The sequence below is a fragment of the Lepidochelys olivacea genome (assembly GCF_965140295.1).
Source record: "Lepidochelys olivacea isolate rLepOli2 genome assembly, chromosome: 2".
Taxonomy (NCBI): domain Eukaryota; kingdom Metazoa; phylum Chordata; order Testudines; family Cheloniidae; genus Lepidochelys; species Lepidochelys olivacea.
The window spans coordinates 107,672,711-107,694,797 of record NC_140412.1 but is presented as its reverse complement, the minus strand read 5'-3'; the positions used below and the strand labels follow the sequence as shown (position 1 = coordinate 107,694,797).

The following is a 22,087-nucleotide window of genomic DNA, read 5'->3' as shown; positions in this document are numbered from 1 at the left end:
CTGACCTCTTGTACAACACAGGCTATAGACCTTCCCCAAAATAATTCCTAGAGCAGATCTTTTAGAAAAAACATCCAAAGTCTTTTTTTTTAAATTGTGAAACAAGGCTGTTTATCAGTTTATCCCAGTCCCAAAAGGAATGCCAATAATGTGAAGTAGAATGTCAGGCATTTTGCTCCACTCTTTCTTTATAGATCTTGAATATTTATGTAAACCACTGAATAGAATGCAAACAAAAGGGTGGATGGTTAGCATATTTTTGGAGCTACCATTTCCTTCTGAAGCATAGACCAAAGGTCAAAGCTGCCAATAGAAATCAGAAAACTGATGGGAAAATGGTTTTCTTTTTTGTATAGTTAACTTCATATAACACACTGCAAATGACGGGTAACTAGCCCAATTAAAACATGCTAAAATAAAAAGCCTGCTTATTTTTGTTTTTACCGAAAGTGAGTGTACAGTAGGACAGTGGAGAAGTGAGTAGAAAATGAGCAAAAAGAATAATTATTTTTCTTTTAGTTAGTTTTCCCATGGAAAATTATTTGCTTTCTTATTCATCGGGGAGACAATTGGATGGCTTGTCTTATGAAAACATAATTTTCATATTTTTGAGATTGAAGGATATGTGTGTGCCAAGAGGCTGAAAAATGGGTTTATTGTCTAGTGTAAATAACTTTCCAAAACTTTTGGGAGCATAGTATCCTTTGGGAATTGAAAAGACAGTCATTCCTGATTTTCATACTATTTCAAATCAATACATTCACAAACAAGTGTAAAATGAAATCAAGATGCACGTAAGCCCTGATCCTATGGATTGATACACTTGCTTAACCTTACAGTGTGACCTAGTGGATAGAGCATTGGACGGGGACTCAGGAGTCCTGAGTTTTATTCTTGGCTTTGGCTCCAGCCTGCCGGGTGACCTTGGCCAAGTTACTTCACCTCTCTGTGCCTCAGTTTATCCTCATTTTACAAATGGGGAATGATACTGACCTTCTTTGCAAAGCACTTTGAGATCTACTGATGAAAAGTGCTATATAATATGTATTATTATGTGCATACTCCAATTGAAGTCAATGGGACTACTCACACTGGGTACGTCTACATGGCTGCTGGGAGACATGCTAGCTCTGCTTGAGCTAGTGTGCTAAATATAGCTGTCTGAAAACAAAAATACCCAGACTCCCTGTGTTCTAACCTCAGCGACCTGTTAGTGCGTGGCTCTCTACCCAAGCTGGGAAGCACATTCCCAGCTACAGTGTAAACAGACCCATTGTGTAATTTGGCCGAGACGGGGGCAACATCACTTCACTGTGGTCCCGCGCCCACAATGCCACGCGCCGCCTGGGGAAGCGCATCGGCTACCGCTGGGAGTGGTGCGAGGAGCGCCAGGAGCTGGGAGTCCTGGTGCCGCAGATCAGGTCTGAGGACAACACCATCATCACCCCGAGCGCCAGGGGCCTGCTGGAGAGGACCCTGAAGGCAGCCATCCACTCGCTGTACATAGAAGCCCTGAAGCGTACCAGGATCAGGGAAAAGCCTTCGAACTGACCAGCGAGTGGGACGCCTGCAACCACTTCCTCGGCGGGGGCAGCTTCACCCGCTTCGCCGACTGGCGGTTCATCCACTGCGTCCCGCTCAACGGAGCCGTCCGCCATGGGAACCGAGACGAGCATTGCAGGAAGTGCGGCTACTCCAACGAGACCCTGCCCCACGTCCTGTGCAGCTGCAAGCCCCACTCCAGAGCCTGGCAGCTGCGCCACAAGGCCATCCAGAACCGCCTGGTGAAAGCCATCGCACCGCGCCTGCGGGAGGTCGCCGTGAACTGCACCATCCCCGGTACCGACAGCCTGCTGCGACCCGACGTGGTTGTCTCCGACGAGGCCCAGAAAAAGATCATCCTCGTCAACATCACGGTCCCCGTCGAGAACAGGACCCTGGCCTTCCGAGAAGCCCGAGCTCGGAAACTGGAAAAATACACCCTTCTGGCCGACACCCTGAGAGCGAAGGGCTACGAGGTGCAGCTGGACGCTCTGATCGTCAGAACCCTGGGCGCTTGGGACCCCTGCAACGAGCCTGTGCTGCGGACCTGCGGGATCGGTAGACGCTACACACGGCTCATGCGGCGCCTCATGGTCTCGGACACCATCCGATGGTCCAGGGACATCTACATCGAGCACATCACCGGCCACCGACAGTACCAGGAGGAGTGAGCCGCTATGACATTGTGCACCCACTGTGGGAAAGAGACTGAGAGGCTTTCCCCATTGGACCGTATGAACTGGAACCATAAACCCACTGAACTTTAAATCCCAGCAAATGAGGGTAGACCCATCCCCACCATCGTATCCACTCACTATACTCCGCACCTGAACATAGTCGTTATGTGGATAACTTACCCCCATATCTCAATGTCTGTACTCTGACCGGTTAAACTTTTACCCCCAGTCGGGGAGATTGCAGCTTATTATGTAATCCTTACTCCACCAGCTCCTAAATTGAATTTCGTACCCCTTGATAATCTGTACCTTATCCACTGACAACCAGAAACTTCTATACTTGAACTCTGTATCGTTTCTTATTTCAACATTATCTTAATAAAATTATTAAGCCTGTGCTTAAATCTTTGCACAATAGGGTCACAGCAATTTAACTCGGCCCTTTCTGTTTTTCATAATAATATACATTAAAAGTATGGTTAAGAAGCTCCTAGTCAGATGTCTTAGGAAATTATCCTAATATTCCAGTGGGAGAGAGCTCTCCCGTCAGCATAATAAAACCACCTCCACAAGTGGCAGAAGCTAAGTTGGCAGGAGAAGCTCTCCCGTCAACATAGCCCTGTGAACACAAGCGCTGACATCGGTGTCACTTATGTCGCTCAGGGGGATGTTTGTTTTCAACCCCCCCCCCCCACCGAATGACATAAGTGATGCCAACATAAGCTGTAGTGTAGACATAGCCTGAAATAAAATGGGTCAGAGTCGCCAAACGCTTGTACTTTGCATGTCTTAATGTAGCGTAAATGAGTGAAATGTAGGTGATAAACCCTACCAATTCTTCACTTCCTTACACCAGTGATAGCATTTCAGGCCTATTTAATACAAGTGCAAATGGCTATATAAAGGTGTAAGGAGAATCAGGCCCAGGCTCTAAAAAATATGTACATACCGTATGCATTTATGAACACCTAAAAAGCACATATACATCATATGAAAATGTTTGGTCATATAGCTTTTACTTTGGTGAAGTTCTGTTTTGTGTAATATATGTAGTAGATATGCAAATATGAGAGATACTGTAAGAATATAGACCCTGGTCCTGCAAAGCCTTATTCATATGCTTAGTTTTACACAGTGTGTATAGTGGGACTACTCACAGAACGTAAAATTAAGCATGTAAGAATATTTCTCCACTGCAAGGAAAACCCCACGGCACTGAGTCTGAGGCCAGGTCAATTGACTTGGGGCTGCAGGGCTAAAAATGCAGTGTAGACATTCCCACTCAGGCTGGAGCCCAGGTTCTGAAACCTGGTGAGGGGGGTGGCTCTTGGATTCTGCGTTTCAGCCCAAGTGGGAATGGCTATGCTGCATTTTTAGCCCTGCCTCTAACCTCTGCAATCCCGAGTCAATTGACCTGGGCTCTGACACTCGGCACCGCTGGTTTTTCTTTGCAGTGTAGACATACCCTAAGTAAGCAAGCACGGCTTTACATGACTAAGGGTATAGTTAAGAATGTAGGATTCTTCAGAAATGGCCTAAATCATTTATAAGCATATACATATTTTATTTTTTAAGTTGACTTAATATTTGCTCTGGTTCAAGTTAAAGTTGCCATGTACATTTTTATTTCATATTTTAATTGACATTTATATTGCATAGCATCTTGAGCTCTCAGCCAGGATTAATCATCAAATATTAAGTACAAAGAAGTGTTCCGTTTTTTAAAAAGACTCTCAGCTCAGGATCTCCTGTGTTTTTAGTATATGCACTAAATGGGTCCCAGCTATCTTTACACACAGGTAGCAGATTTTTGTATTGGAATATCTGTTTTAGGCCCAATCTTTAGGTCTAACTGAGCTGTACTTAGTTGCAGGATGCAGAGGCAAAGATGATTGTACATCACCAGCGTTGTACATCTTTGATCACAAGATGTCTTGGGAGCTGATTTATCCCCTGGTGCCATTTAGAGCAGCTTTAGGGTTGTTCAGAGTTACCCCAGCTGGGGATTAGCCAAAACACAGTGGCTCTCTACCATGCCCTCTTCTCCCATGGCCATATTTGCACTTCATGCTCTCAGGCAGTGAGAGGTTGTGGAGTAGAGCCAACTGTGCTAGACCTCTGTGTATACCACCCAGAGATTTTCCCAAGCTAGGGGAATTCTCAACTGCCCAGTTAAGGCAGCTTTACAGCCATTTAGCAGCGCTGGAGCAGCACAAAGAGCTATAACAGAGACCCTGTTTTAGGGGACCCAAAGAAAATATGTTCCTAAGGGAAGTATGCTATTTTCAGTGTATCATGGTATTGAGTGGGGAAGGCCTAAATTTGCAGAGCTTTGAGAAATCAGTACTGCATTTCCTATCAAGAGATGGGTTTTTCATTAAGTAGTCACATGATGAGATGGTCACATGATCCTCAACCGCAATATGGGTACCTCCAAAATACCTATGTTCTCGATGTCACATTGAAGAGCTACAAAGTAACGTAATTCTCACTGAATACCAGTCCTAGAGGTAACACTTTCAGGAATGACAGTGGATATGTGGTTACATACCTACAAAGCACAAATGCTTTGGTGGCCAATATTTATAGAAAGGGTTTGGCAGGTACCCTCAATGTTTCGAGTACTTGTATCCACCCGATAGGGATACCTGAAAAGAATTTTCAACATCCTTAACTTCTGTGAGTATTAGAGAGGCACAAGATAGAGAGTGAATAATTTTATTTTCAGGATGACTTTGATTTTGCACTTGTTTAACAATTCATCTGGTTTACAATTCATACTAGCTCCTTTTGTTAGCTGGCAGGAAACATTTTCTTATGAAAATCAAATGAGGTGTTCAGGCAAGACAGCCTTCATTCGGTAGCCAATTCTGTAATACTTGTCAAAGAAACTGCTTCATTTTCCACAACACCTCAACCAACTTACTTACAGAAGGGCATTCTTCACCAAAGATACTAGGGGCGAGGGACGGAAATCCCCACCTTAGTTTGATGTTCTGGGGATAATTATCTACTTTGCAAAATCCAAAGCTACATGCATATTTTTATACCAGAGGGTTGGAGCAATACAAAACCTTTCAAAAGTTCCCTTCTGAAATATTGTACTACTGTGCCTTGTTTTCATGGAAGGACATTGGAAACACAATATAGTATTGAGCTAATTTATTCTTCGTTTTGCCTGGTGATCACTACCCTTTCCCAACCTTATCCTGACTTCCCCAAGATCTGGCAATGGGAATGCTGCAGTTGTAGCTGATGCATTAAAGCCACTGAGGTCATTTTATAAACAATCTGTGTAAACAAACGGCGATGAGAGGGTAGGAAATGCAGTCTCACCAAGGTTTTGCCTAGTTGAAGAAAGCACTCTCTCATCGTATTCGGAGATTCAATCAGACAGGCTGTTGAGTTGAAGGTCAAAATAGAATTCATTTCTCACCCTTTTTTAGTTTTCCAAGCCAAACATTTTATTGGCTTTCTTACAAAAAATAATTTTAAAAAAACCCTGTCTGGCCCAGTGCTAACTGTTATTTTTCTTTTATATAAAACAAAACACCTTCTCTATCATGTTTAGCTTTTTTATTAAAGAAAAAAATCCCACTGCCAGTCTAATTCACATAATTTAATTGTCCCTGAATTTATACCACTTGTGTTGCAGAGGTTTGTGGGACTGGCTGATCCTTTGAGAAGAGCAAGACAAATCCTTCACTGACTTTCCCCACCCTGCAATGCCATTGAAGCCAATGCACATGTGCATGTGCGTACAAAGAATGCGATTCAATGAAGCATAGTCCCTGTGTCCTCCAAACACATGCACTTACATATGTGCACATACTATTTTCCCTTCTTCCAAGCTTTCAAAAATTCACAGGTACTGAGCGCTCATCCTATTCCAGTGCATTTACCACCATCACACTCAACCGAAAAATTGCCGGAGTCAATGGCAGAGGCTGATTGAGGATGCATAGGTGTCGGATATGAAAGGTCAGAATTCATGAACAGAATGTTGTTACTGATAAATGAAATCTGCTGCTGCCTCCATTTCTCTGTGGAAGGCTGCATGTCTTCCTGGACTGTGCATGCAGCCTGGCAGAGAGTGACAGGACACCTGCTCTCTGAATGATAAGGAGAAATGAATGAATTTCACAGTGACAGCTCGTTAATCCATTACCTGGCAGTCACTGCACTGAAACCCAATCACATTTTACAAAAACTCACATATAGCCACCTGAAGTCTTATTTAGTAATAGCTGTGCAATCTGTGAATGAATCTGACCCAGAGTCATATATAATAATCATAATAGGATTCACTGACCGATATTAGCTTTCTCCCTGCTAACCCAAGGAAAAGATTTCTCATTTTTTCCTTCCAGCACTCTGACTATTAGTGAATTTAACATGTGGCAGAAAAGTAAATACTTTTTCTTGTTTCTACCAATTGAAACATATTGCAGATGAAACACGTGATCCCTTGGTATTTATGCATTACACTGAATTGCACATGGCTATTGACACTCTAAAACTGAAATGTGTATTGTGGGTTAAGTAACATTGTTAGACTTTTTTTTTAATATTGTTAAATATAGAATAGTCTTCTTATTAAAATACCCATGGCCATTCTTTATACATTTCTCATCAAAACATATATGGTCAAATCCTAGTCCTTATTTAGGGCCTGAATATTACTCCTATGAGTAAATACTCATAGGATGACTCAATGTGAGTAAGGGTGACACTGTAAGGTCCTTATTTTTTATTTAGTCCTTATTCAGGCTAAACTCTCCTTGATTGCAGTGGGTACCTGGCTGAATAAGGATGAATAAAAACCAATTGTGGGATACTTTTTGGTAGACTCCCAGAGCACAAGTCCAGTAGGCTTTATCTACAATACAAAGCAAAAGGGCTTCAACCCTGGGTACTGGCTTGATTAAGGCTCAGAACGTCCAGCCCCGGAGGAGTCCTTGGTCCCTGGGTTCAAGCCCTGAGTTAACACAATTTGTGTGTAGATGAAAGGGGGATTAGGTTTGACCCTGAGTTTGAACCTGGTTTTATACTGCAATGTAGACATGCCCACTCAGGTCTGATTGCCTTGCACCTGGTATAATTGTTCACACCAGTGCACAGTGGGTATAAATGCTGCCTTTCCAACTTAGAGAATGAGACCCTGGGGATTCAACTGAGCAGTACTCACAAGAGCACCATGAGGTATATTTACCTCAAGCTCTCAGGCAGCCTGCTAGACCCCTTTTATTGGTTGCAGCTTACACCCTCATAGCTAGCCAGCTTTAGGACTGGCTTCTGTCTTCTTTGGGGTATGGTGTGCATCCAGGGAAGTAGAGATGAAGCAGTGTCTGTACTCTCCAAGCACAAGAACAGGAGGGAGGGGCCTTCTTCTTGTGCCCTTCCCTCACCGCAACTGAAAGGACCAGGCAGAATCTGATGTGTATCTGTATAATGGACTCAGGGTTTGGCCTGTTAACAACACTAAAAAGTTACGTTGATGTAAGTCCACTTGCACTGACAGAGTTATGAATGTGACTACATTAACATTTGTTTCCCGCAGACGTAAGCAGCCCTTTCAGACAGGCAGTAAAACCACCTCTCCACCATGCAGAGCCACAGTCAACCTACTTGGGTCGATGCAGTGCAAATGTAGACAGCTGATGTTCTACAACATCCGTGTCCCCATGACAGTGACTGCTCTGTTTACAATTTTGAATTCTATGGCCCAGGGTCACAGAGATCGGAAGACTCCCCTACCTTTAAAACTGCTGCGTGTTTTTGAAATGCCTTTTCCTGATTACCCACCTTGGTGAGCACACTTACCCACTTGCCCACGAAAGCCAGTGACTGCTCAACAAACCAGGCTGATTCCACGTACACAGAGAGCTACCAGACACACTCCTGCCTAGAGCAGGCAGGAAGTACTGGATGTCTTGGGGCTGTGGGGAAAAGAGGCTGTTCAAGCCCAGCCACAGACCAGCCACAGAAACAGTGACATGTACAAGCAGATTGCATGGGGGATGCTGGCAAAGGAGCATGGTGGGGATCAGCAGCCATGCCGTCTGCAAGTGAAAGAACTATGCCAAGCATACCGCAAAGCAAGGGGAGGTCAACAAGAACTCTGGTGCTGTCCTGCAGACCTGCTGCTTTTACAATGAACTGCATGCTTTACCTGGCAATGATCTAACCAGGATACCACTGGCCACTGCAGATACCTTGGAGGAGACTGAGACCCCTGCCATGAATGGTGAGGAGGGTGAGGGAGATGTGGCAGGGAACTCAAACTATGACATTTGTCAGTAACTGAGTCTCCACTGGTGTCTAGCCAGCACCACCAGCTGAGCACAGATGAGCCTGTTAATGAAGGGGAAGGGAGATGGGTAAGTGTGTACATGCATGACACGTTGCAAATTTTTAAAAACTTTTTTTAAGTTTCCCTCAAACTTCATCTCTGGCCATCACTAATCACCTGCACCTTGGTTCAACCATGTAAAAATGGCTCCCAGCCTCTCCATAAGTTAAGACAGCAGTGTTTTCATCGCTTTACTGGTATAATGTTGGATAGGGAATAAATTCCAAAAAGGGTTTGTAGGGGAGTGGCCACTTACTGAGTGCCCCCTTGCCTTTACAGGCACCCCATCTCTTTTAGGGCCCCCCCCACCCATGTAGGTCTCTTAAGAACTGCATACAGGCTTTCAGGTGGATAAGACTACCTCCTTGCCTGGGGCTGGTTTAATAACAAAAAGTTCTTAATCCTCAGGGTCCTAAAATAAAGTCCATTATCCCACAAGAATCCCTACTTAGCTCTGGTGTCTTCTTTTTCAACCAGAGCTCTTCTTCTGCTCCCAGTCTGTTCTCACAGCCTGCCTACCAGCTCTTCCTCGTACCCCATGCATTATAGAATTCATAGCAGCAGACAAAAACGCAGCCAATATACAAACTAGAGTACACAAGACCAGCACTATTTCATGAAAGCAACAGATAACTCTACTGTGGCTAACTTATGAAATACTCATTTAAAGCCGTCCTCAGCCTCATAACTCCACACTTGGCTCTTCTAATAGCCCTTGTGTCTGGGTGTTCAAATTTAGCAGACAGCTGGTCCACCTCTCCCCTCCACCCTGGTGCCAGCTTTTCCCCTTTTGCCTCACAGCTACGCAGTACACAGCATGGCTAGCAGCACTGGAATGTTTTTCTTGCTGAGATTTAATTTGATGAGTAAACAACACCAGCAGCCCTTCAGGTACCAAAAGCACATTCAGCTGTCATTCTGCACCTGCTGAGCTAAGAGTGGAATCTTTCCTTGGTGCTGTCAAGGTGACCAGTGTATGGCTTCATGAGCCGGGGTAGGTTCCTTCCCCACTCTGAACTCTAGGTTACAGATGTGGGGACCTGCATGAAAGACACCCTAAACTTATTTTTACCAGCTTAGGTTAAAACTTCCCAAGGTACAAACTTTGCCTTGTCCTTGAACCGTATGCTGCCACCACCAAACATGTTAAACAAAGAACAGGGAAGGAGCCCACTTGGAGATGTCTTCCCCCAAAATATCCCCCCAAGCCCTACACCCCCTTTCCTGGGGAGGGCTTGATAACAATCCGCACCAATTTGTACAGGTGAATACAGACCCAAACCCTTGGATCTTAAGAACAATGAAAAATCAATCAGGTTCTTAAAAGAAGAATTTTAGTTAAAGAAAAGGTAAAAGAATCACCTCTGTAAAATCAGGATGGTAAATACCTTACAGGGTAATCAGATTCAAAACATAGAGAATCCCTCTAGGCAAAACCTTAAGTTACAAAAAGACACAAAAACAGGAATATGCATTCCATCCAGCACAGCTTATTTTACCAGCCATTAAACAAAAGGAAATCTAATGCATTTCTAGCTAGATTACTTACTAACTAACAGGAGTTGTAAGGCTGCATTCCTGAGTTGTTCCCAGCAAAAGCATCACACAGACAGACAGACAGACCCTTTGTTCCCCGCCCTCCCGATTTGAAAGTAACTTGTCTCCTCATTGGTCATTTTGGGTCAGGTGCCAACTAGGTTACCTTAGCTTCTTAACTCTTTACAGGTGAAAGGGTTTTACATCGCAGTGGTAATCTGCCAATTTGGAAAGAATGTCCCTGCTTACAGCTTTTTGAAAAGGCCTGTGGTCTTAAAGATGTGAGCCTCATGCACCTTCCCTGCCCAGCCCACAATGATAAGCACCCCCTGTGATCCATTAGGCCCTAGTATAACCATAGAAATGTGGCCCTTTCTGTTGATGAACTCTGTGGCTAAGTGAGCTAGTGCGAAAATAGAGGTGTGTGCTGTCTATTGTCCTACCACAGTTTGCAAATCCATTTGCTGCTAATCCATCCACTGTTTCCTATTTGCTGCTAAGAATAACAGGTCTGTGTAGCAGGAAATGTTTAATGGCCTTACACTCTTGGAGCAAAACAGCCCTTACTGTGGATATTCGAATTCCAAAATGATTGACCAGTAGCAATCAGGTATTGCAAGTTTCCAGAGCATGATTTCCACTCATTTCTCCACTGTCAATGCAGATCTTGTTTTGGTGTATTTATGCTGGAGGACTGAGGCAAACTCAGCACACAGATCCAGGAATGTGGCCTTTTGCAGCCAATAATTCTGCAACCATTGCTCATCATCCTAAACCTACATTACGATACGATCCCACCAAACATTGCTCGTTTCTTGGGCCCAGAAACGGTGCTCTACCATGTGGAGCTGATCCTCCAATGCCAGCAGCAAACTGAGACTTCCTCACCACAGTTATGTTTGTATTCCCTCAGGCTCTAATACTGGAAAACTGTGGGGGCCTGTACCAGCAATGCACATGAGAATTGTGCTAAGCTCTGCTGGGTCCATATTTCTGCCAGAGAGATGGCATAGATGGAAAAAGCGTGTGCAGGATTGCTGGCATTTTTTTTTTAATCCTAAAAAATTACGGGAAGTGGAAAGTATCATGGGATGGAGAAAGTGGCATGGTGGGAGCGTGAACCTTAGCTCCCAGAAATCCCTGGGTGAATCTCTGACAACCCACAAAGTACTGCAAAAATGTCCCAAAAGGCATTTGTCTTAACTTACAGAGGGCTGGGAGCCATTTTTACATGTTTGAACCGAGGTGGTTAGTGATGGCCAGAGATGAAGTTTGAGGGAAAGTTTTTTAAAAATTTGTAAAGTGTCATTGTGGTGCACTGGGATACCTACCCATGATGCACTGCACTTTGTATTGCTGCAAGCACCAAAGGCGAGTATGTGCAGTGCCAATGCAAGTAGCCAAGCGTGCATGCACCCAAGCGATATACAGATCTGTACACTGACATAACTTGCATCAATTGAACTTTGTAGAGTAGCCATGGCCTTACTTCCTTATGTGGTCTGAGATGGTAATTCCTTATGTGGGGGGTCCAATGCCTTACACAGCCCTGACCAGCATTAGGTGTAGGCCACCCAAGGCACAGATTGTTTTGGGATAACTCTGGCCCAGCCTCCTCTCTGACCCCTTCATGCTCCCCTCATGCCTCCTCACCTGGGAGCCTCATTATCACTGCTCTGTGATGGCTGCCCTTCCAGCCCAGGTTAATGGTTTGATTTCCTTCTTTAAGGGCATCCAGCCATACCAGCCAGGAAGTGTCACACTAGTGCAGCTTTGGCTGCCTGCTCATCTCTCCTATCCTCAAATATTTTCCAAGGGGAAGGAATTGTCTAGCATGGCAAAATGCCTCATGCTGGTCTTTAGCCTAGGAAAACTCCAACTGAAGCCATGAAAAAAAATGGAGGAACACAAGAGAATGACCTTGACACACTTTTGATATGGTTTTGAGCCACTAGGGAGGGCTGAAATGCACCCACAGTTATTGGCACCTGCCAAAGTTGGGTGAAAATTTGGTGGCTGCTTCTGAAAGTCAGGTAAAGGTTGTTTTGTGTGTGTCTTAAAAATAAGAGACCCTTGTAAGAAAAGCTGTGTATGTGTAATCCACTGATCAGTGTCTATTTTGTGTCCTCCTCTACGTGATCCTCATAGAATGAGTCCATTGCAGCTCATAGTTTGAGAGCCTGGATCTTTAGCTCAATCTGTAGAGACTCATGCTTTGGAAGTCCCCAGTTCAATAATTATCATGAACGGTGTGAAGAAAGTGACTAAGGGAGTGTTATTTACTCCTTCACCTAACACAAGAACCAGGTCCCCATGAAATTAATAGGCAGCAGGTTTACAATAAACATAAGGAAGTACTTCTTCAAACAATGCACAGGCAACCCGTGGAACTCATTGTCAGGGGATGTGAAGGCCAAAGCTGTAACGGGGGTTCAAAAAAATAAAAAGATAAGTTCATGGAGGACAGATCCATCAATAGCTATTAGCCAAGATGATTAGGGATGCAACCGCATGCTCTAGGTGTCCCTAGTCTCTGATTGTCAGAAGCTAGGAGTGGACAACAGGGGATGGATCACTCACTGACTGACTGACTGTTCTCTTCATTCCCTCTGAAACTCTGGTACAGGTTACTGTCAGAAGTCAGCATAGTGGGCTAGATGGACCAGTGGTCTGACTTAGTATGGCTGTTCTTAGGTTCTTAATTCTCAGTGTCAGCCAAGATGGCAGTCAATGCACATGGACTGGACCTGAATATTTATCTGCTTTATAAATTAGATCAGAGCATTAACTTAGCACACTCCTATCAAAAGGGTGCATTACCCACTGTACCACAGAATTATAGATTTGACATACATGGTGCACAAAAGCCATAGAAAAGCTGAAATTTCTGTCCTCTACCCCCAGCATGCTAGGTAACACATTATAGTTAATAGCAATAGGTCATGTTGTTCCTTCTCTTAAGTTTAAAAAAAAAAAGCCCTCTGCTGGCATGTACCTTCTCAATGAGCTCTGGGTTCCCCCTCAGCTTAGAGTGAAACCTCTTTCTTCAGAGCTCGCCAGCACTTTGCTTTCACTACCCTGAAGCATTCTCTCTCTGCCAAACTAGTTGGTCTTTGGCAGGCAAGCCATCCAGCATTCCCTCTTTGTTGCATTCCAGGTCTGGGGGAACCCACAATGCAGACTTTTGTAGAGCCATTTGACCTTTGGCAAATAGGCCAGTCTCCTCCAGACTCGAGGAAGCCAGCCAAGAGATTGTAGTGTCTATACACTCCAATGAGGGGGGGAGACTCTGAGCACACAATTCAGCACCTTGCTTCTCCTAGTTTTCAAAACTATTATTTTCTGAAGCATTTGAGTGTCTCTCCTCCCCAAGACCTTCAGAAACTCAGTTATACTGTGTAATTTTAAAATGTAAATGTCTTAGCAGTATGCTGTATTAGGTAGTAAGGCCTTCTATCTTTATGCATTTCTGTTTTTAACCACGGATATATTCAAAAGGAAAATTGGAAAGGAAGCTGATGAGAACTAATGTGACAAAATTCTTTGGCTGGTTGCCAACGCCCAGTAAGTACCAGTATGCTAATGAAATGGACACTTAGCCAGCTACTTCACCTTGATCCACTGGTTTCATTTCAGAGTGGGCCTTTGTCATTGAAATGATAACAGATATTGGCCCTGAAGAACTGTACCTGAGCGCTTTACAGTCTAATCGCTATATCACATTCTGTTGCTTCTAAAATCACATACTATGGCAGACCGATGGGGATCATAATTTGATGTAACATTTAAGGGAAGGCAGCATGATAGGCTGCAAATACTTGGACCAAAAGGATAAATCAATACCTTTGTTTCTGAGCCCTTATCATGACTATCCCTTTGATGTCGAAAACACTTTTTTAAACACAATTCAGGAGACAAAAACACTGTTACTTTTCTTATAGTTGCAGTATATATTCACTTAAGAAGGGATTTTTTCCCCCACACCTGAACAATCTTACACCGTTCATGCACTTTCCTGGTGGAAACTGAGCATACGAGTCATTCAAGTTTCCTACAGTTGCAAGAAAGAAAAGGTCGGCCTGACCCAGTAGAATCCACAGTTGCAAAGAGATGTGAAAAGGAGAATGTAGAATTCAGGTGTGTGGAGCCAACTTTGTAGAGTTGCCTCAGTACTAAGTGTTTGTTGCTTTTTCTGGTTTATTGAGTGTTGTGTGAAAATGTCAAGTGTTTCATGAGTATTGTGATGGGGTGCACACATACCCCACCCTGGTTAAGAAGGGGTTAAGGAAAGCCTGTGGCCTCTCTCAGCCCTTCCCAGCTACACCTGCAGTAGGTGTCAAGCCTAAAGGGAGAAGCTAAAAGGGAAGAGCCCAGCTCAGTTGCTGTCTGGCTGGGAGGGAGAGCAACCTTGAGCTACTGGAGTGGGAGTCAAGACTGGCTGGGGCTAGGAACTGAGGAAAGACTGCCACCTATCAGGGCCTCCTGAAGGCAGAGAGAAGAAGAGTGTATTTGTTTGTGTTTATTTTGGACTCTGCATACCCTGAAGGGGTAGAACTTTTATATGATGTTCCTGGAGGGCCAAGTCACCTCAAGCCAGAAGGTGTTGGAGTCTGAGTGGATCAGCTGCAGGCCTGGCGGGAAACTGAAGCACAGCCTCTGCAGCAGTGATCCCTGCTCTAAGGAGGTGTGCAGGGGAGGCAGGCGCTCACAATATTGACATGTAAAATACTTTTTAAAAAAACCTGCTTTTTATCTCTGGAAAATATTAAAAACCATCTAGCTTTTCCACAAATGATGGAAATATGGGCTCAACTCATCCCTGGGTGCAGGGCCAGCCTTACCACTGGGTGACATGGGCGACCGTCCAGGGTGCTGTTGTCAGGGGGGTGTCATGACTAAGAGGCAAGGAGTGGGGCGGGGCCTGGGATGCGAGGCCGCAGAAGGGAACTTGGGACAATGTGTGGGGGAGACAGCAAGGCCCAAGGGAAATGCGGGACTGGGGAGCCTGTGGGGCCAGGGGAATGGGTGGAGAGCTGGGGCATGTGGAAGCAGTGAGGCCCAGGGGTGATGGCGGTGGTGGGGTACCTGAGGAGGCAGTGGGGGTCAGGGGTAATGGATGGGGAGGCAGCAGGGGCGAGAGACACCAAAATACAAGTTCGCCCAGAGTGCCATTTTCCCTAAGGCTGGCCCTGCCTGGGTGGCACTGAATGCAAAAGGGCTACTTGTGGTTGACAGTTGCTAGGAGGGGGAGTAGAGGTGCATAAGCAGCTGCAGCTCCCCTTTGCCTGGGGGCCATCAGATAGTTAGCACCACCCCAAATGTGTATTGTGCTGGCTGTTGAGAGGATATGGCCGGGAAAGTAGAGACTTTGCATGGCTGCGTCCAATGAGTGCTGATAGTACCACACTATTACAAATAAAAAAACTCTCCAGCAAATCAGTTCTATCTATGACAGCTTTTCCCAATTGCCATCTCTTTCACCCTTAGCCTATGAACTGAGAATAGCACATACCTCTACTTGGAGGAGTCTGGACCATACACTGATTTGCAAAAACCATACAGAAAATGGGAACAGAGGCAGACAGACAGAGAGCTGGGATCCCTGACAGAAATCACTCCCACCTTGTTGTAACCTCTCAGAGCAGTATATGTTCACTGACTCTTCTCAGGCTCGGTCACCTTCGGCACCCCTTCATTCCCCTTAAGTGTTCTAAGCTCCCCTACTGCCTACGGGGAGAGGAACATGACATTTGTAATGAGGATTATTAATAGCAAACTGCAGTCAGCCACAGTGCACCTTAGAATAATGGCAATGGGTAGTAGAAAAGGAAAGTACACACATGTTGTAACTCTGTGGCCATAGTTCTAATGCAGTCTTGTATTTGTAGGACTGCTAAGCCCCATCCCTTTGGATAGAATTCAGGGAAATAATCTAATCCCTGTAGTATAAGGAAAGAGGAGAAAGCATAAAATAAAATAGTCTGTTAGATTACTATGTTCAAATATCGCCAATTAATTGGTAAACTAATGCATGAAAATAATTCATTGCCAATAGTATTTTTGCATTTTTCCCTTCAAATAATTTTTCTCAAATAGATTTTTCTCATGTGTTCAGCTCTACTTATATATTATCTCTGATTTGCATGCATGTTGATCAATCTACTTGGGCAGACAAGTGAAATAAATTCTCCACCTCTGGCAGGATTTCAGATGAGCCCGAACATCAGATTGCCCTTTACTGATTGGAGGGTGATTGTCCCTTTTCCCTGGCCTTCAATTTCGCTGTACAAATAGAAAATACCCTTCCCTTTCCGTTTCATAATTGCAGTAAATTATAACAGCAACTGATAGCTAACATTAGTTAATATGCAGTGGATGTTTCACCCTTCTCCTCACCTTCTTCTGGTGCGATAGTAAGGTACTGCAGGAGGTAGTTATTAAATAACTGAAACGCAGCCAGCAGTGCTAGAAGGCATGGACATATCGTTCATTTTAAAATATTGCCTAAGACAAAAAAATACTGAAGAGTTACAATGGAAGACTGATTGACATATTTTTAATTTTATTCCTATCATAATTAGTTTTTAGTGGATTTTTTGTTTGTTTCATTTCCAGTTCCACATATTCTGATTTTGCAATTATTTTTTTAAACCAAAAAAACTCAGTTCAGAACCAAGAACTTTCCACTAATTATCCAAACCATATTAATAATACCCAAAGAATTGGTTCACCAGTGTCTTTTATACATTGTTGCTATCTATATATTTCAAACCCACCAATCTATATTAGCTCTTGTATTACTCTTGGGACAGCTGGGTGCACTAGGAAATGCTGTTTAATTGGTTTACATTCCTCTGCTGTCTATCTGTCTAAAATATCTGTCTAGCTAACTTGACCATGCTGGGTTGAATAGCTCAGTGTTAACAGAATTTTCTCCTAATATTATTCAGCTGATGGAGCCCAAAGCCATGTGACTCAAGACTTCCATGCAGCTGGAATGGAGTTATAACAATGCAACCCACTGGAACAGTTATAGCTTATAAAAATAATATTAGCATAAATAGCACCACTTATCGTTGATTCCACTGACATTATTTCAACTAATAAAACAGAGCTCAACAATGCCAAAGGCATCATTTTTGCTGATGTATGTTCTTTCCAGTTCTGCACCACATTTCTCCCCCCAACTCTTCTCATTCCTGTCCTTTATACCTGCTTTCCTGTTGAAGCTCTAACACTTTGAGGCATACCTCAGAGGACTGAAACAACTGCTTGTTAATTACTTCTGATGTTTTGGCCTTTTGTTTCTTTCATCATTTGCAGAAAGAATGATGGTAGCAGGGCAAAGGCCAAGAAAAGAAAGGACTGCCTGGAAGGAAGATATTACAATGGCCTATATGTATTTAAGAAAAGGAGGAAAGCAGCTATAACAGAGTCTGTCTGTGGGTTAAGCCTACAGAGCTGTTCTTGCAACTCCATGCTACCATATGCACCTGGAATCTGACAATGTATACAGTATATATATTTTCTAACCTCATTTACATTCTGTAGTTGGCACAATCTGGTAGCAAATCATGTGATAATGCCCCATGGAATAGTGCTGTAGAAGTTACACTGGTACCCAGTTTATGGTCTTGATTCACGGCTGTCCTTGTGGTAACTCTATGGAAACAACAGAAAGAATTGTGGATGAGGTAGAAAAGCTAATGCTAGCATGGTCTCCTGCAGCTCGTCGTGTATGTGCCAGAGAAGCTGCGAGCACTGACGTTTTAATCCCAAATAGTTCTCCTTCTGGCTGTCTACATGATGTATATTCTCTCTATATTGTATATACACTCACAAAAACATCTCCTATATACATATACACACACACTTAAATCAAAAACTCAAAGGCACTACAAAATCAGCATTGCATATTTGAGATGGATGGTAGTACAGCCATTGGGGCAGAGGACTGGGAGCGTGGACTCTAATTTTATTGCTGACTCTGACACCAACTCAGTTGATGATCATGACTTGGCTAAGAAGGATTAGTGTTTTATTGGTAAGTGTTGGCATGCTGATTTCACCGAACACACACAGACCGACTAAAAAATATTTCCATTGATAACAACTGACATTTCTACAGATAGGCACAGTGAGAAAGAGGCCGCTTGAGAACATATGAGAGTTTAAGTTAAGGATGATTAGTTTGTACATTCTGACATGTGATATTGATCATTTGTGATATTGTGATTTTGTGATATTGATCATTTGTACATTGTGACATGTGATATTGATCATTTAACAGTTATAAAGCTTTAACTTTTTATATCTCAATGTCTACTGCCATTATGTAATTCTTGTCTGATCTCCCTATTGTCTGACCACCCCCCATAATTTCCCAAATGTAGCAGGAGTGGCTGCCACCCAAGTGCCTCCTTGTCAGCAGGAGCAGCCTCCTTGTTAATAGTTAGGCAAGTTAATAGTTAGGCAAGTTATCTAGGGCTAGATTTTTAGAACTGTGCACACAAAATCAGATGTGCAAAAATACATTCAATAGTGTTAATACACACATCATCATCATAACTATGTGCAAATAATGTGCTGGATGCATAAATGGCCATCTATGCATGAAATTATATACACAATCATGGAAGATGCATTTGTAAATTAGGCTTAAAAATGCTTGTGTGCGTTTCTAAAAACCTGGGGTAAAATCTTGGCCCCACTGAAGTCAATGACAAAAGACAGAGAGGCCAACCCAAGGAGAAGTGGTGGGATGTCATAAAGAAAGACATACTAGCGTATGCTGTGATACAGGATATGGCACTGAACATAGCTCCTTGGAGGGAGACTGCTCATAGACTGGACCCCATCTGAAGGGATTAATGCAAGGAGGAAGAAGACTGAAGTCAGTGACAAAACTGCCACTGACTTCAGTGGAGGTAGGAGTTCACTCATGACCTTCAACCGTCACTGCCTCAGGTAGTAAAGGACTTTGAGATATTATGAGTGTGTGACCCCTTGAGGTTTAGCGAGCATGGGCCCTTTAAATCTTTTTCCTAAGGGGGAGGGCGAGAATGAGAAAAAGGACGGAAACTCAGGGTAGAGCAATGGAGCTGGAGAGAGAGAGAGAAGGGCTGCAGCAAGCAGGCCCTCCCAAAGTGAAGCAGCAGAGAACCTGCTTGAAGTCTGGGAAGGACAGGGCAGCCGATTGGGGACCTGCCAGGACAGGAGCCAGGAGGAGCACTGTGCCAGGGGGGAATTGCCCGAGAAGGACAGGCCAGAGCTGGACCAGTAGTTTTTCCGCTGCGGCGCCCGAGTTCCCAGCAAGTTCAGTAGTGTGTGGTTGAATCGTTCTGGCAGTGAATCCCCTGGTGGATGATAAGGGGTGGTGAGTGATTTCTTGATCCCCATGATCTTACAAAGTTCTTTTATTAACCGACTTTCAAAATCCCGTCCCTGATCTGAGTGCAGGCTGGCGGGCAACCCAGAGTGAATGAAGAACTTTCCCACAGGATTTTGACAACCGTGGAAGCTTTTTTATCTTTGGTGGGGTAAGCCTGGGCATAATGGGTAAAATGGTCAGTGACCACCAAGATATTTTGAGTACCCCGGCCGGCAGGCTCTAATGATAGAAAGTCCATAACGACAAGCTCCATGGGTGCAGAACTTGTGATGCTGACAAGAGGAGCTACCTGCTTAGGAAGAGTCTTTTGTTGGATACATCTGGTGCAGGTGCGAATATGGTGGGCGATGTTATGCCCCATCCGGGGCCAATAGAATCTTGCCTTAACTAGGGCCTCCAATTGCTCGACTCCCAAATTCCCCATTCGATCATGGAAGGCCTCACTGGTACTTCTGCGGTAGCATCAATTGCTTTGGGTGAGGCCTCTGGGGATGCTTCTGTCCTTGATAAATTCATCCGTCCCAAACCAATAGGCAGTCCCATTCTTTCAGCAAAAGGGTCTCCTCTGTGTGACTCAGTCGAATAGCCTTGGGATCCTTTCCCCTTTGTATAAAATATGTTCTTTATCCGTGGATCAGCTCGCTGGGCATGTTCCACCTCTTGATCCTTTAGTCTGGGCAGCTGAGGGTCCTGTACTCTAGTAAAACTTGAGTAGACTATGGGTATGGCTCACCGGGACAGTCAGTTGCTCGTTCTTCATTGGCTGTGGACTTTTCCTCCACAATGGATACTCGTTGGCATAAAGGTCTCAATTCAGGGGTCCTCACATTCATCTGATCATTGGGTGATAAATCCTTAGAGTGAGGCCGCCAAGACAAGGCATCTGCATCCATGTTTGTTCGACCGGGTCAATACTGCAGAGTGAAATCATAGGTAGAGAGTGCCGCTAACCACCAGTGCCCTGCTATGGATAATTTAGCTGTTGTTTTGATGTATGTCAAAGGGTTATTATCGGTTTCTACAGTGAACTTGGCCCCATAGAGGTAGTCATGGAACCTCTCTATGATGGCCCATTTCAATGCCAGGAACTCCACTTGATGAGCAGGGTAGTTTCTCTCAGGCGGTGTGAGACCTCGACTTGCAAACTCTACCAATCGGAGTTTGCCCTCACGCTCTTGATAAAGGACAGTGCCTAAACTGGTGTAGCTTGCATCGACATGAAGTTCATATGGCTGAGTGGGATTAGCATACACCAAAACAGGTGCTTGAGTGAGCTGTTGAATGATTTTATGGAAAGCTTCTTCACACTTATCAGTCCACCGCTTTCCAAAAGGTGCACCCACATTAAAATATTGATGCTGAGGTGAGTTTCCCTTCTTCTTATTTGTGTGGGGAGGTATCCCTTGGTGAGCTCTGTGAGAGCATGTACGATATGCGAAAAATTCTTGATGAACCTGTGGTAATAGCAACAGAATCCCAGACTCTACAGTAATTCCTGGAGAGTCGTGGGCCTCGGCCAGGTGGTTACTGCCTTCACCTTCTCTGGGTCTGTGGCTATACCATCTGCAGACACTATGTGTCCCACATACCGCACAGATGATGCACTTATCTAAGGATAACTTGAGGCCAACGTTCCAAACGATTTAGAACTTTACACAGCTGAGTCTCGTGTTCTTCTAAAGTGTGCCCGAACACTACAATGTCATCCAAGTACACTAGACACTCCAACAGGTGCATGTCCCCTACCACCCACTCCATGAGTCACTGAAACATGGCTGGAGCTCCAGATACTCCCTGTGGCATGCGATTAAATTGGTAAAACCCTAAGGGGAAGATGAATGCTGTCTTCTCACGGTCCTCTGGTGCCATGGGCACTTGATAGTATCCGCCGTGGAGGTCAAGGACCGAGAACCAGCAGCTACCATTCAGGCTATCCAAGGCATTGTCAACCCGGGGCATTGTGTATTAGTCAGGGATCATCTGCCAGTTCAGAGTGTGATTGTGCTACCACTGGGCCTGTGTGGCCTTGGTTTGGATGCAACCCTGTTCTACTGCTTCCCCTACATTTCCCCGTGTTGTTTTTCTCCTCTCATCCCTCTGTAAATAAATATTTCCCTTTCTGATATCCACTGTAGTTTTCTGGTGTGCGTGTGTTCACTCTGGGGGTTTGGAACAGGTGCCCTTGGGGTGGAAGGGATTTTTCCTGCTGCATTCTTGTGCATGCCTTCTCTTGGCCAGAACGACCTTCAGGCGCAGACTCCATCTTGGCCACGAGGGCACTAAAGTTACAAGTGCAAAGGGCTTCCTTTAGCAGTTAGTACATTTTCAACCATAATATTAATAGGCTGGTACACCTGAACTGCAGTTCTGGTGTAAAAAGGACATTTCTGTTAAATATAAAACAAATAGCTAAAGCCTCTGAAAGTCACTGAATGTCGCTAGAAAATGTCCTGTGATGACACAGTAATGCTTTTCATTGCTGGGATGATAACTGCAGATGGCCAAAGTTACTCCATAACAATTAACAAGACTGAACAGACAGCATCATTTACACCAGTGGTTCTCAAAGCTGGTCCACTGCTTGTTCAG

At 44.3% G+C, this 22,087-nt stretch overlaps 1 long non-coding RNA gene across 1 annotated transcript in view; it reads left to right on the top strand.

Annotated features, from left to right (window-relative positions):
- LOC311516477 overlaps positions 1 to 18,291 on the top strand; it is a 165,746-nt gene extending 147,455 nt beyond the window's left edge. The window contains exon 7 of the long non-coding RNA XR_014710423.1: positions 17,431 to 18,291. This is a non-coding gene — a long non-coding RNA (uncharacterized lncRNA). The remainder of the gene's footprint in view (positions 1 to 17,430) is intronic.
- Positions 18,292 to 22,087: the final 3,796 nt, after the last annotated feature.